The sequence below is a fragment of the Macrotis lagotis genome, chromosome X (genome assembly GCF_037893015.1).
Source record: "Macrotis lagotis isolate mMagLag1 chromosome X, bilby.v1.9.chrom.fasta, whole genome shotgun sequence".
NCBI lineage: Eukaryota > Metazoa > Chordata > Mammalia > Peramelemorphia > Peramelidae > Macrotis > Macrotis lagotis.
This window is the reverse complement of record NC_133666.1, coordinates 702247285-702264360: the sequence shown is the minus strand read 5'-3', so window position 1 is coordinate 702264360 and position 17076 is coordinate 702247285.

Below are 17076 nucleotides of genomic sequence, written 5' to 3'. Positions count from 1 at the left end.
ATACCTCTTATCTTAAGATTTCTGGATCAGGTACTAACAGCTGCGATACCCGCATAGGACCGAGGCAGGCGAAGCCAGCCTTGGAGGAGACGGGCCTGGCAGAGTAGACTGACATCAGACAACCAGTAGGTAGAGCTTAAGAAACTGACTTCTGATCAGAAATCTGATGTCCAAGAATATTCATTCCAATCTTAAAGAATATGGGGGGGCATCTAGGTGGCACAGTGGATATAGTTCTGGCCCTGGAATCAGGAGGACCTGGGTTCAAATCTAGCCTCAGACACTTAATAAATGATTAGATGTGTGACTTTGGGCTAGTCACTCAACCCCATTGCCTTAAGAACATTTAAAAATAAAAAGCAAGCAAACAAAAAGAATATTGGCTTAGACACAACATTGCAGAGAGTGCAACTCCACTGGGTTGGACTCTGTTGGCTTAGGCTTGCCCAAGAAACGATTTTATGGAGAACTCAGACAGGGAAAGTGCTCCCGTGGGTGTCACAAGAAGCCCGGGACACCCTGGAGGCCTCATTGGAGAGCTTTAGAATTGATTGTACAACTTGGGGGACACTGGCCAGGACCGCCCAGCATGGCATGCCCTCATCAGGGAAGGGGGCTGCCCCTTATGAGGAAGGCAGAATGGGAGCAGCTCAAAGGGAAGGTGACCTGTGTGTATTTAGAGTCCCCACCCCAGGTGCCCTGAGGGCAGGACCTGGGCCTTTGTAACTCCCATTGAAGCTTACCCTTTATAAATCTCTGGGGGCCAGTCTCCTGCCCTAAAGAGGAGGCAGGCTTCCTCCCCCAGCCTCCTCCAGATCAGTCTGCAGAGGGCCAAGGTCTGGCCCAAGCAGGTCCTAAAGGTTGACAAATAGCAGTCTCACAGTATGATCCCAAAGTAGTCAGCCCAGGACTAAGATTATGGGCTGGGGATGTTGGGTTTTTCTAAGCAGAGGTAAAGAAGGGAGGGACTTTGCAGGTGTCTCTAGGCTGTCTCCTGGCTATCAGAAAGGCAGAGTATTTTTTAAAGGTTTTTTTGCAAGGCAAACAGAGTTAAGTGGCTTGCCCAAGGCCACACAGCTAGGTAAGTATTAAGTGTCTGAGACCGGATTTGAACTCAGGTACTCCTGACTCCAGGGCCGGTGCTTTATCCACTGCCACCTAGCCACCCCTAGAAGGGCAGAGTATTAAAACTTCTCCTGGTTAGGCATAAGCTCTGATAATAAGAACTCTGGCTGTTGTTATGTTTGCGAATCTGTGAAGGGTGGGAGAAGCAGGACCCCAAGGTAGATAAAGACCTGCAACAAGATGGAGGAACTTGACTACATGGAGTCACTTTGCTCCTTGCTACCTACACAGGGATCCTGGATTCGAGGGAATGGCCCCTGGGAGCCTCAGACCACCACTTCAGGTGAGTGCAGTCTCTCCTTTGACTAGAGCAAGGACGGGCATCTATGTGGTACAGTGGATAGAGCACTGGCCTTGAAGCCAGGAGGACCGGAGTTCAGGTTCAGCTTCAGACACTTGCCACCTAATAGCAGTGTGACCTTGGGCAAGTCTCTTAACCCTGATTGCCTTGTATCCAGGGACATCTCCAGTGGTGCTGATTCATATCTGTCCATTGGACCCAATGGTTCTGGAGAATTAAGTGAGGTTAGGGATATACAACTGCTCCCGTCACTCATATGCAATTTATGTCATTCATTTCTTACAGAATGAAAAACAAACATCAGACCAAGCTGGGTAACCAAATTCATTTCTGTAGACATAGGGGAGGGGTCAGGAAGCTGGCTAAGACTTCTTATGGATTATTTCCTCACCAAAAAATAGTTTTAAATTGAACCTGTTAGTAACCACAATGCCCTGTTCTCTTCTTCTGAGATTTAAACTGATTCATGGGGCTCTAGGGTGTTGAGCACTGAGCCCCTACACATGAAATTGGAGTCTTCCCTGTTTGTTATTAATTTCTCTCTCATAGCAAATTTCAAGGACCATTTCAGTCATGAATGGACTCAATATCTGCCTAGCATTGTGTGCACACACACACAAACATACTATACACATACACACACATAGACACTCACTGCACATATAAACATACACATACACATACAGGCCTCCTCACCCTCCCTCTGATTATGAGTAGTCTGATAGAGGTTATACATGTGCAATCCTGCAAAGAATTTGCATTTCAGTCATTCTCTCTCATTTATTATCATATCATATCATATCACATTGTATTCTATTTTACTATATTATATTGTCATGATATTCCATCACAGTCCCACAACAGCTTGTTTTTCCATCCCCCAGTTGATAGGCATCCTCTTGATTTCTCAGGCATCACAAGAAATGCTATAAATATTTTTGTATAACATGATCTTTTTCCCTTTTAAAAAACTGTCTTTAGGCTCTAGAGCTGGTAGTGGTGTTGCTGGATCAACAGATATGCAGAACTCTCCAGCCCTTTGGGGAACTTTCCAAACTGGTCTCCTGAACGGTTGGATCAGTCCACAGCTCCACCAACAGGGCATCCGTGTCCTAGTTTTCCCACTTCATTTTCAATACTATCATTTTCACTTTCTGTTATATTATCCAATCTGATAGATGTAAGATGGCACCTTAAAGTTATTTTAATTTGCATTTTTCTAATGAATTGTGACTTAGACCATTTTTCAGATGCCTATTGAGAGTTTTGATTTCTTTGTCTGAACACTGTCTTTGATGATTTATCAATTGGTGAATGAGTTGTATAATTGTAAATCTCATTTCCCTCTTGAGTTGAGAAATCAGGTCTTTACTAGAAATATCAGTTTTTTCCTCATTTCCTGCTATCCTTTTAATTTTGTTTTGCATAAAAGCTTTTTAAGCTTATATAATCAAAGTTGTTTATGTTAGATTTTTGCATTGTTCTTTTTTTGTTGACCCAAATTTCTTCCTCTTATCCATAGATTAATTAATAACCAATTCCATGTTTGCCTCATTTGCTCAGTTATTTGCTTTTATGAGGAAACCATGTGCCCATTTTGACCTTCTCATGGAATGATGTGTGAGGTCTTGTTTATGCCTAATTTCTACCCTGCTGTTTTCAAGTTTGTCCAACAGCTTTTTGTCAAATGATAATTTTTTTCTCCTAAAAGCTTGGATCTTTGTCTCTATTATCTACTAGAGTACCATGGTCATTTACTACTTCAGAATGTATTCCTAATCTATTCTCCTGATCAACCACTCTAATTTTTAGTCAGAAGTTATGGTAATTATCATTTTATAAATCAGGTTGAGGTCTAGAATGGTCAGACCTCCTTCTTTAACATTTTTCATTGATTACCTTGATATCCTTGACTTTTTTGTTTATCCAATGGATATGGATTATTTATTGTTTTTTCTAATTCAGCAAGAGAGCTTATTGGTTTTTAAATGGTGATGACATTGCATAAATTGATTAGCTAGGCAAAATTGTCAATTTTTTAAAAAATGGTTTTTCTTTTCCATGAACAAAAAATATGATTTCAATCATTTAGGTATATGTTTATTTTATAAAATCATTCTATAGTAATTTTGTTCATTTATTTATTAGTCACTTGACACCTACCTATGTATATATTAAGTAAGTTGTAGAAGATGCTAAGGAATATGCAAAGATGATTGAGGAAACTGCTATTCTCATGGAACTTTCATCCAAGAAGAGCTCATTTTAGTCTAGTAGAAATTCATTCAAGCATTGTAAAATGGACCAGCCCTAATTTCTTAAGAGAGCTAACATACACCAATCTAATATCTCAAATTGTCAGAGTTTTGAGATATAGCTTGCAAATTGATACCTCAAAAGACCCAAAGTAAATTTCTAAAAACCTCTAAGTCATTGCTTTATATGTATATAATACATTTAGAATTCCCACCCCAAATGAGGGAATCTTTGCCCTCATCAGAGATGGCTAGGAGAGGAAGCAGCATATAAACTCAATGGGGTATAGACATCTAGAGTAAGAAGGAGAGAAGGGGGCAGGGGGAAGGGGGGATATGTGAGTGATGGAGATGAGGATGGACCATGGGGGGAGAGTGGTCAGATATAACACATTTTCTTTTTTACTTCTTGCAAGGGGCTGGGATTGGATGGCCCGTCTGGGACCATAGGGCCAGGTGGATTCTGGGCCTAAGGGGTGGTATGGAGGCTCAGGGCCTCTTGGCCCCAGGACCAGGGATCTGTCTGCTGCGCCGCTCAACTACCCTACAGCAGAGTCAGAGTGAAAGGAGAGAGAAAATATAGTGCATGGTAGTAGAGAAGTATGAATGGAGGGAGTTGCGATCAGCAATGGCAACAGTGGAAAAATATGGAAGTAACTTTTGTGATAGACTTATCCTAAAGAATGTGATCCATACGTGACGGAGCTGGTGGTGTTGGAACACAGACTGAAGCACATTTTTTATTATTATCATTATTATTATTATTTTACAGGGTTTGTTGCAGGGCAAATGGGACTGGGTGACCTGCCTAGGGCCGCACAGCTGGATGATTGTTGGGTGTCTGAGGCTGTATTTGGACCTGGGTGCTCCTGGCTCAAGGGCCAGTGATCTGTCTGCCACCCAGCTGCTCCTACTATTATTATTACTATTTTATTTTATTTTGGGTCTTTTGGGTTTTTTTTTTAATAGGGCAGTGGGGTTGGGGTGACTTGCATGGGGTCACACAGCTGGGTGATTGTTGGGTGTCTGGGGCTGGATTTGGGGTTGGGTGCTCCTGGCTCCAGGACTGGTGCCCTGTCCACTGTACCACCTGGTCATATCTACTATTATTATTATTATTACTGTTTATTTATTTTTTATTTTTATTTTTTCTCTCCCCTTTACTTTATTGCTTATGTGGGTCTATATTTTCTTGGGGGGAGGGTGTATTATGTTTACTCTTAAAGAAGAATATTTTAGTAATGTATAAAAAATTATTTGTACAGAATAAGAATAAATAAATTAATTAAAATAAAAAACAAAAAATCAAAAGAAAAACAAAAAAAATAAAAAGAATTCCCTCTCCAAAACTAAAGGTTTTCTTTTCTTTTTTTACTTTTATTATTAACATTTTATTTGTTTTCCAATTATAAACAATAGTAGTATCCACCTATCATTTTTTGTAAGGTTTTGAATTTTACAATTTCCTTCACCCTCCCTTCCCCCCCCAGAAGGCAATCTGATAGTCTTTACAGTGTTTCCATGCCATACATTGATCGAAATTGAATGTGTTATAAGAGTAAACATAAGAATAACATAAACCCCCTTCCCGCCCAGAAGATGAGAAACCTCAAGAATAGTGAGAGAAAAAAAATGTACTTCAGTCTGTGTTCAGATTCCAATGACTCTGTCTCTGGGGTTGCTTCAATATTTTTCCCTCGGTTGCTATTACTAGCTGTACCTCCACTCTATTTCTCTCCACTCTCATTTATTCTATTCTCTCTCTCCTTTCATCCTGGCCCTGTCCAAAAATGTGTTGAATCTGAGTACCCTGTCCCACAATCTTCCCTCTCTTGTATCACCTATTCCCCCCTTCCCTTCCCCCATTCCCCCTTATCCTATCCCTTTATTCTTATTTTCCTCTAGGGTAAGATAGATTTCCTCACCCAATTAAGTGTGTAAGTTATTTCCTCTCTGAGCCATTTCTGATGACAATGAAGGCTCACTCATTCCCCCTTGCTTTCCCCATTTCCACTCCATTGACTCTTATGTGAAATTTCTGAGCTTCCTCTTCATCTCCTTTTCCTTTCTCCCAGTACTTTCCTTTATCACCCATTGACTCCATCTTGTTACTATATTATACCATTATATTCAGCTCCTTCCTATGTCCTGTCTCTATATGCTCCTTCTAACAGCTCTTATAAATGAGAGAGTTCATATGAATTATCAATATCTTCTGCAGGAATAGAAACAGTTCAATATCATTAAATTCCTCATAGTCCCTCTCTTCCACCCTCTCTATGTACTTGGAGACCAAACTTTCTGTTCAGCTCTGGTTGTTTCAATAGGAAAGTTTGAAAGTCCCCTGTTTCATTGAATGTCCTTTTCCACTGAAAGAGGATGTTTGGTTTTGCTGGGTATTCTTGGTTGTAAACCAAGATCTTTTGCCTTCCAGAATATCATGTTCCAATCCCTAAAGGCCCTTAATGTAGATGCTACCAGATCCTGTGTAATCCTGTAGGCCTCAGTAGCTGAACTTTTTGTTTCTGACAGCTTTTAGAATTTTCTCTTTGATTTGGGAGTTTTGGAATTTGGCTATAATATTCCTGGAAGTTTTTTGGGGGGATCTCTTTCAGGAGGTGATTGGTGAATTCCCTCAATTTCTATTTTACCCTCTGCTTCTAGGATCTCAGGGCAATTTTCCTCTATTATTTCTTGAAAAATGAAGTCTAGGCTCTTCTCCTGATTGTGGCTTTCAGATAGCCCAATAATTTTTAAATTATTTCTTCTGGATCTATTTTCAAGGTTGGTTGTTTTTCCAATGAGATATTTCACATTTTCTTCTAATTTTTTACTTTTTTGTAAGAGTTTTATTTCTTCCCAATTTCTTGCAAAGTCATCAGCTTTCTTTAGTTCCATTCTGCATTTGAAGGAGTTATTTTCTTCAGAGAACTTTTTTATCTCCTTTTCTAGCTGTCCAATTCTGCTTTTTAAGGCATTCTTCTCCTCATTTGCCTTTTTTTGATTTTTCTATTAGGCCTAAAGTGGTTTTTAACATATTATTTTCTTTAGTATTTTTTTGTATTTCTTTCATCAAGCTGTTGATATGGTTTTCATGATTTTTCTGCATTGCTCTCATTTCTCCTCCCAATTTTTCCTCCACCTCCCTTAATTGCTTTTCAAAGTCTTTTTGAGCTCATCCATAGTCTGAGCCCAGTTTCCATTTCTCTTGGATGTTTTGGATACAGAAGCTTCAATTTTGTCATCATCTGAGTATGTTTTTTGATCTTCCATGTGACCAAAGTAATTTTCTGTGATCAGATTCTTTTTTTTCTGTTGTTTACTCATTTCCTCAGCCCAAGACTAATTTACAACATTTCCAAGGGTTTGGGATTTTTGGAGGGTTTTTTGGGGACACACCACTAGAACATTTATTCCTCCAAGGTCTTATGCTCTCTTGCCTGTGCTTTGATATATAAATGATCACCTCCCTGTGTCCTGGAGCTGTAAGGAGTCCTACTTGGCTATCTTCGTATGGAAGGACAAACTGAAACCTGGATCTGAGTGTAGGCAAACAGCAGAGTCCTACCTTGAGGGAGAGCAGAAAAATCTCTGCAGTCTTCCCTGACCTCCTTACTGTCTGTGGGCTTTGCTCTGGGGGTGCAGGCTGCTTTCTCCAGATTCTTGCTGCACCTGTGACCGGTGCTCCCTCTCTCCACACTCATTCTGGTGTAGCAGAATCCTCTCCCAGCCCCTTTAAGCTGTTCCAGGGTTGTGCTGTGAGCTGGGCATTTTCTGACTCTCATACCTGGTGAAACACACCTTTCTGGTGGAAGTTATTGTAGACTAGGAAAATGTATCACTCAGTCTTTCTGGGGGTTCAGCCCCTCTAAATTTTGGCTAGAGTCATCATTTGTTGGCTTTTGGACTTTTGGGGGGGGAAGGAGTTCCTGGGAAATGCTGCCTTCACACTGCCATCTTGGCTCCACCCCCCCCCCCCCAAATTGATTTCAGAGTTCCTGTGTCTGTTTTGACAAGTGTAATCTCAGATATTTTAGACTGTCTAATTATTTTAAATGATCAATAACAACATAGAATAATATTGCTGATACATAATAGAGTTTTCTTAATTTTCTCTTTTGATTAAATCAGTTTTAGCTTAGACTTTGTCTGAGATCAGGATTACTGCTCCTAATTTTTGATGTTTTTTAACATAATAAATTCTACTTCTGCTCCTTATTTTCTTGGCATGAAGCTCTCATTTTGTGGGTCACTTCAACTCGTTCATATTTTTTAATTTATTTATTTGTTGTTTTGTACAAATAATGATTTTTTATATATTACTATAATTTTCTTGTTTAAGAGTAAAAATAATACCCCCTCCCCCAAGAAGATATAGACCTGCATAAGTGATAAAGGAAAGGGGAGAGAAAAAAATTAAATAATAATAATAATAATAATAATAATAATAGTAGGTATAACCAGGTGGCGCAGTGGACAGGGCACCAGTCCTGGAGCCAGGAGCACCTGAGCCCAAATCCAGCCCCAGACACCCAACAATCACCCAGCTGTGTGACCCCATGCAAGCCACCCCAACCCCATTGCCCTACAAAAACCAAAAAAAAGACCCAAAATAAAATAAAACAGTAATAATAATAATAATAATAATAGTAGTAGTAGTAGGGGCAGCTGGGTGGCAGACAGATCATTGGCCCCTGAGCCAGGAGAACCTAGGTCCAAATCCTGCCTCAGACACCCAGCAATCCCCCATCTGTGCAGCCCCAGGCAGGTCACTCACATCCTTTTGCCCTGCAACACCCCCTGGAAAATAATGATAATAAAAAACATGCTTCAGGCTGTGTTCCAATACCACCATCTCTGTCACGGGTGGATCACATTCTTTACAATAAGTCCATCACAAAAGTTACTTCCATATTTTTCTACTGTTGCCATTGCTGATCGCAACTCCCTCCATTCATACTTCTCTACTACCATGTACTATATTTTCTCTCTCCTTTCACTCTGACTCTGCTGTAGGATCGCTGAGTGGCACAGCAGACAGATCCATGGTCCTGGGGCCAAGAGGCCCGGAGCCCACATACCACCCCTTAGGCCCAGAATCCACCTGGCCCTATGGTCCTGGACAGGCCTTCCAATCCCAGCCCCTTGCAAGAAGTAAAAAAGAAAATGTGTTATATCTGACCACTCTCCCCCCATGGTCCATCCTCTCCTCCATCACTCACATCCCCCCCTTCCCCCTGTCCCCCCTCTCTCCTTCTTACGCCAGATGTCTATACCCCATTGAGTATATATGCTGTTTCCTCTCCTAGCCAGCTCTGATGAGGGCAAAGATTCCCTCATTCCCCCTTGCCTTCCCCCCTTCCATATCATTGCAATAGCTCAGTGTAATAAAGAAAAATCTTATTATATGAAATATCTTGGCCTATTCGCCCTCTCCTTTTTCTTTCTCCCATTACATTTCCCTTTTTTCTACTGACTCCATTTTTACACCATATTTTATCTTCAAATTCAGCTTTCTCCTGTGCTTCAACAATAAAAGCTCCCTCTACCTGCTCTATTAACTGAGGAGGTTCATATGAGTATTATCAGTGTCATTTTCTATGCAGGAATACATGCGGTTCATCCTCATCAAGTCCCTCATATTTCCCCCCTCTCCTCCAATCTCCATGCTATGGGAAACTGCTTTAACTCTCATCATCTGCCTTATTCCACAAAATGCTTCTACCAAGTTACTTGCTACCAACTCACTTTGCAATAAACTGTCCCTGCTTCAACTAAGCAACTCTATTCTCCAGATTGGGGTGGAGGGTGAAGCAGCCAACCCTGGATCCAACCCACTCATGGTCATGTAAGGTTTGTCACAACTTTATTCCCCCTATACACCAGAACCCAAATCTCATCACCTCCTCTTCCCACTCAACTGTGATTGAATGCACACTTCCATGTTCCTTGAGCCAACAGAGAGGCGGTCACTCAAGTTAACTGAAATATTTGTCAATTGTAGAAGGTCTCAAGAAGTTTTGTCTCAGAAGGGAGAAAACATGACATGCTCTCCAGAAATTCTGAACGGATCAAGGTAGGCTTTCTAAAGAATGGAGTCATGAACATGCAAAGAGGGACAACCTATAGACAAGGAGAGATGGGAGGCAAATTAGAGCATGAGGATGGCAGAGGGAAGAAACTGCTATAATAGCTGAGATGGAATGAGATCGTGTGTGCTTTTCAAGAGTGTCCACTTCTCAAGAAGGACAAACTCAATGGGGGAGTAGGTGAAGGCAGAGATAGTGTCAAAAAATGCAAGTTGGGGAGGGGACCAGAGGGATCTTTTGGCACATGGCTTCAATGCTTTCAGTGAAATTTGAGGCAACCTGACTGCCTAAAAGGTGAAGGAGTAGAAAGGTTTGGGACATTTGAGAAGAAAGGAGGTGAGGAACAATTGCTGAGGTGAGTGGGATTTTGAATGTTTAGGGAAGAAGAGAGATTGACTTGTCTCAGTGAAGATCCATTTGCCCTCAGAGAAAATCATTTAAGAATCAACCGATCAACAGTTTCATGAGTTTCTGAGATACATTTAGCAGCAAATAAAAGGGAACAAAAGCAGAGGGTGGTGGGAAACATCTCCTTGTGGCAATTGTTATTGTCAACAGGGACAAAACAGAAGGTGACCAAGAGAAGAATAATTTGTAATTGAACCGGAATAGAAGGAGTTCAGATAGGAAAGGGAAGAGCAGAGGCCACTGGGATAGTGGCTTTAGAAAGCATATAAAGGCAGAGTTGGATGTTGGTAACCATTTCTTCAATGGTCCAGCTTACTTGTCTATATTTACCAAGTCAATTGTCTTCCTTAAAAAAACAATATCTGTCTACCAAGGGGCAGCTAGGTGGTGCAGTGGATAGAGCATCGGCCCTAGAGTCAGGAGGATCTGAGTTCAAATTTGACCTCAGACACTTCATAATTACCTCGCTGTGTAACCTTGAGCAAGTTACTTAACCCCATCGCTTTGCAAAAACAAAACAAAACAAAACAACAACCAAAAAACCCCCCCAAAGAATCTGTATGCTAGATGCCCTTCTCTGGGAAGGAGAACATGGTTGAATTCTCATCCACTTCTAGGTTGCTGATCCATGGGAATACTGGCTCTCAGAAGTCTAGTGATCTCTGGAAAGAGCCTGAATTATATTGTTGTGATGAAAAGGGAGACTCTAGAATGTTTTGGGCCAGAAAGTTTGTGTAACCCAATCTACACGCCCTCTTTCAGATCTACACTCCTAGAGGGTCCACTCTGAGGCCAGGTATGGGAAATAATGCAGGACAGGAAGAATGGCAAGCAAGTGGTTGGAGAGCCAATCTTGGCTTGGCCTGGAACCTGGGCTTCCCATTGACATCTGAGTCACCTCTTTCCCATCTGAATCTGTCACTATGAGGCTGAATTGCACTGTTATACCATAAACCAGAGCAATATTCAGCCTTGTCCTCAGACTGACCCCTTGATGGTGAGGGCAACTTTGTCCCCAAGAATGGACCCTGAGAATAGGATGGGGATCAGTGATACAAGATTGTGGCAACTCAGTGTCTTTAGAACTTGACTATATATCTGCTGGCACCAGTAGGGAAAGAGATAAGTGCTGACTGTCCCCCACCCCGTGGTAGAGCTGCATGTCCGGGTGATGGTCCAACCTAGACTCACAGGCAGAGATTGAGTTACCACGGTCTGTGAACTGACCCTTGAAAAGAAGACAAGAGTAAATTAAACGTACTTTAAATGGAGTCATTTCCAGTGAACTAGAGTCAACAAAGTCAGGACAGTATAGCTATTAGTATTTTTATCTTCAATATTCAGGCAACCTCATAATGGGAGCAACCCCTGATCTAATAACCCACAGACCAGTGTTCCTACTTTTTTTTCCTACTTAGGGCAGTTCCCAAGTCCCTTCTTATTCTAAGGGCCCCCACCTAACATACTCATTGTGAGGATTAAAGGAGATCACTGCTGGGGAACACTGGAGACACTGCAAATCTCAAAGGTGAATATAAATATTAACTATTAATATAGTAGGATGTTTATAGGCAAAAAGGGAGGATTGGAGTCTGTAACTCCAGGGTCAGCCAGGAACAGAGACAGGGCATCACCAGGAAGTCACCTTTCTTCATGCGCAGCTCTCCTCTCATCTTCTCCATGATCCCAGTGAACTGCTTCCCCAGCCATTACAGAGAGTGGAGTGGATGAGAAGAGAATCAAGGCCATGGTAGAGATTCTCTGCTTCCTGAGGCTCCCTCATACCCGACCACCCCACCCCATCCTGGGAGTCTAGAGGGTTGTTTCATGCAAATAACTTCCTGGCCCACCTCTGGGGATATCGACTTGGGCCCCTGTGACTGTAGAATTTATGTAGTTGTTGGTGGGACCGATATGGCCTGGTCCTGAGGTTATTCCCCCCGGCCCAGTCAGGAAACAGTTCATGCAGAACACCCAATACCTCTTTAACCTGTCCTCCTAATTTCTCTGCCATTATACCCTCATGGTAACCCCACAGTGCTCCAGGCTGGAGTCAATTCTCAATGCTCCCTAATTAGGTTCTATCAAAGGTATTCACTCAGTGAGAGAGAGACACTTAAATTATCACGGAGGCATGATACCATCTCCTTGGCCTTGGGATCCTCCTCAATTTTTCTTGAGACAATTTTCAAGAGTATAAAAGCAGTCAATTGCCTGACTGGAGTCACAAAGTCCATTCCTCTAAATTCAGCTAAAACTTCCCACTATATTCACCATTAACATTTATATCCAACTTTTACATTTGCAACTTGACATCAGTGATCTCCCTTCACCCTCACAAAGACCCGGTTAGGTGGGGGTCCTTAGGGTGAGAAGGGACCTAGGGACTGGCCTATTCAAAAAAGTAGGGAAACTGCTCTGGGGATCATGACATCAGGGGCTGCTGCGGACCAGTCACACTCCCATTAGGAGGGTGCAGTTAAAAATATTAATCGAGATGCTGTCTCCCACTTTGTTGACTCTAGGTCATTGGAAATAACTCTATTTAAATTATATTTAATTTATTATCCAGACATTTCTAGTTGAGAGAAACAGAGAGCCAGAGAGAAATCAGAGAAACAGAAAGAGAGAGGTGGGAGGGTACAGGCTAGAACTATCTCTGAAGCCTTGAACATGATTCTCTAAAACAAGATGTTTTGCAGAAAATGTGGGCTGGTGTAGGGTCAGAGTAAGAGACCTAGATCATAGTTTAAATAGCTCCTGAACAATAAGTGATGAAGGACAGGGCTGACCACCCCTACTCAATGACCTACATGCTCCTATCACAAGATCCTAGAGCTAGAGGTAGATGGGCCCCCTGAGATTCTCAACCCTGGACCTTATGGATTTGAAAATGTTCAGATTCTCATATAACTTCTTCCTCCAACTAGGAAGCAGCACAGTTGCCATCTGAGCCCTTCAGATGACCCCAGAGGTAGGGCTTTCCCATTTTCTCTTCGGTGCTGGTGGTGGTTTTGTTCTTATTTCTCTGTCTTTCTGCCTCTCTTTCTCTTTCTCAATAGGAGAATATGCTCTTTCTTTCTGCCTCAGTCTCTCCATGTCTCTTTCTCTGTGATTCTTTTTCTCAATACCAGAGTATGTTATTGTTAGAGAAGAGAAAATGAGGGGGGCCTGGGGCTACAGTTGATGGGAAACTATGTACAGGTGGGACAGGTAGTGTCAATGGGATGGGAATCAGGGGACCCCACTGACTGAGGATGGAAGCCAGCCTCTCTGCCTCTCTAAGAGGACTGGACCTCCAGTTAGTTTCAATCAATCCTATTCACTGAGAAGAAAAGAAGTTGAAGTGATGTCTAAATGTGCCCACCCAGCCAAAAGCCCAAGCAGGGCTAATTGACTTCCTCTTCACATATCAGTCTCCACCGTGCCTAGAGATGAGGCAGAGTTTGCACCCCAATACCAATTGTATATGAAATGAGAGCCTCCCTAGAACAAATCTGAAGACAGTCAAGATTACAGACAAGTCTATTGGTTTCGTTAGGATTTAAGGGTTATTAATGGGCCTGCCTTATCTCACCATTCTTTGGTCCCTAGCCCAGCAACCATTCTCACCTCAGTCAGCTGATTCCAAATTTTATGTTGTTATCAATGTGTTCAGTGGATACACAATCTAGTCCTTGACAGCCCATCTTTAACCCTTCACCTGGGCAGACCCCAACTCTCCCATTTGGTTACAGATCTCACAATTCAAGTAGGCCAGGCCCCCAGGCCTATGTCAGGTTGTCTTCTCTAGCTTCTCAGCTTTGACACCAGGAGACTCAGAACAGGCCCCTCTCATTCTCAACATTACATCAATAATTGATGAATTCCTCCACCCATCACTGGCCTGTGAGGAATCTTCCAGGTTTCTCAGAGAAAGGACCCAAGGCCTCCTTAGCTAAGCTTCAATTTGGTCAGCCAGGGATAGAATACTTGGGAACTATTTTAAAAGAAGTGTAACGATTACTCTCCCCTAGATGGCTCCAGGCACTTTTGAATAGGCCCAAACTTATAATAAAACAGCAGAATAGAGCTGTCCATGGTGCTGGTGGCTCCTCAAGGTCATGAAGACAGACTGTGAGGGACATTGTTTCTCTTTTTTTAAATCTTCTTGTCAAAGATTCACTAGATCCTATGAAATTGAATAAAAACTTTTACAAGTCCTTCTGCAAGACTCCTGGTTTCTCCAGGAGGGATGGGATTTCAGGGAAGCCTGGAGGGATTTGCATGAACTGATGCTGAGTGAGATGAGCAGAACCAGAAGAGCACTGTCCACCCTAGCAGCAACATGGGGGCGATGATCAACCTTGAAGGACTCACTCATTCCATCGGTGCAACAAGCAGGAACAATTTGGGGCTGTCTGCAAAGGAGAATCTCTTCTGTATCCAGAGAAAGAGCCATGGAGTTCAAACAAAGTTAAAGGACTATTCCCTTTAACTTAGATAAAAAAAAACCCAGATATCTTATTGTCTGATCTTGTTATCTCTTAGACTTCTTGTCTCTACTTTAAGGATATGATTTCTCTCTCATCACACTCAATTTGCATCAAGGTACAATATGGAAACAAAGTAAAGACTGACAGGCTGCTTTCCGTTGGGGGTGGGGAGTAAGATTGGGGGAAAGTTGTAAAACTCAAATAATAGCTTTAATAAAAATAAATTTTAAAAAAGACTCCTGGTTTCTACTTCTGCCTTCAATCAACCAGATTTATGCAGACATTTGGACTATTGTTTTTGTTCTTGCAAAGCAATGGGTTAAGTGACTTGTCCAAGGTCACATAATTATCTAATTATTGAGGGGCTGAGACCATGAACTCAGGTTCTCCTGACTCCAGGACCAGTGCTCTATCCACTGCACCACCTAGCTGCCCCCAACATTGGATTATTGGTCATCATTGTAAAGGGATGGACTCAGGAGTCCTGGGTCAGCACTTTGGCTTTGCCCTCCATCCTGTTGCCTACTGCTCAGGTTAACTGGATCCCAGGCCTTCCTTGGGGGACAATGGGATGTTTCTGGGCAAGTCTTGAGGCTGTTTTGTTAGATGAAAAGGCTCAGAATTTAGTCTAAGAGGACAAAGACTTACCCAAGGCCCCACTTCATTATTAAAGAAAAATAAACATTTTGTCCATCCAAATGCTTATACACCATAAATATGTTTTAATTTTTATCTGAGAACACTCACATTGAATGCTCTAATTCTTTTCATTCTGCGGCTGTCCTAGCCTTGGATTGTGAATATGATAGACACAGGTAGCCCTCCAGGCTGAAACTCTCAGACTGATCCTGTCTGGCATCCCATCGGATAAGCCCCATCACCTTTTCTATGTGAGAGGTCCCCAAGGATTACTATCTGGCACTGAAACACTGGTATCTGACTTTGAAGCAATAGAGACTCAGCCCGTCCACCTTCAGTTAGTGACCCCATGGTCACTGCTGAACTCTTGCCACTTGGATGAAAGGTCTTTATTAACTTTTACACTGGCTCTAAATATATTTTTGACATTTCTTCTGCTACAGAGAACTCTATAAAATGGGGTGCTAACCCCCATCTTGAGGGATTGACAGTCCCCCTCTCTGATGCTTGTTAGCTTTCTCTGTCCTGCCTTGTAATGCCCAGAGAGAGAGGGATCCAGGTGGCAAGGTAGCTGCCCTTTAACCTCGGCCCTGTTTCCCCATCTCTGAAACTATTACACTCTTGACCATGTCCTTACTCAGCTCCCTTTTCTCCTCATCTTCTTCCTCTAAACTTATGTTAAAGAAGGACCATCATCCACTAGTCCTTGGTCGGTGCCAGGTCCAGAAAAGTGCCCAGAATTGTTTTGACACACCCTTAAGGACTTTTGAAGAGAATATTTTCCTTTCACTACTCTAGCTACTGTTCAATGAAGAATTTTCTTCTGGTGTGTTTCAAGAGGCCAAAGGAGAGATGGGATTGGGTTTCTTCTGTCTTCAAAACAAACAAAGGAGAGAACCCTCCAGGTCCCAGGAGGTTCTTCCTGTGTATTTTCCCTTTTCTCTTGACTTCAGGTAGATTTTTGCATGGGTTCAAATGCAAGGGATCTAAATCTCTTTTGATCCTGGTAGAAGCAGCTCAGTGGGGGTCTGAGACTCAGCAGGCAGTAAGGTAACAACTCAAGAAGTGAGAAAAATCCCTTTCAAAGGAATCACTTCCTGATTTGTCCCCTTTGGTTTGTTGAAATCTACTTGGCTATTTAAAGTACTGTTATTAATACTCAAAGATGTGTCCATGCAGTAGGGATTTAATGGAAAGTGCCCCTAGTCCATCACCTACAGTCTTCAGGACAAGTAGAGAGAATGACTCTGTGGGTTGAAACCCAGTTAGCTAAGATATTAGAAGATCGAGAATGAGCAGACGTCCTTCCAGGAGCATTGTTTTACTCAGATACTCTCAACAAGCAAAACTGAAGCTGTTCCCACTTGAAGTTCTATTTGGAAGAACCTTTTTGTCAATCTCTCCCATCTTCCTGCCTCATGTTTCTTCACTGGGAGATTATGGGGGTTAAGGATGGTGAGGAGTTCCTGCCACAAAAAGGCATAGCCCTCTGGTTGTTTCATTCACTTTAAGTCTGATCTCTCTAAAAGAAACAAATTACGAAACGAACATGCAAAGATTTGATACTTCACACATACCCACACACACATAGACATATAGACAGCGACACTTGCCCTCTACATGCACTGCAAAGATGAAATGCCATTATCTGATCACTTTCCAAGGATGATTTAATTTACAAAAAGTTTTATAGTGGCTCTCCTTGGACAGTGACCAGAAACCTGAGACAAAGGAAGGGTTATCATTTTCTTTCTTTTATTATGGATTAAATTTTTAATTGATGT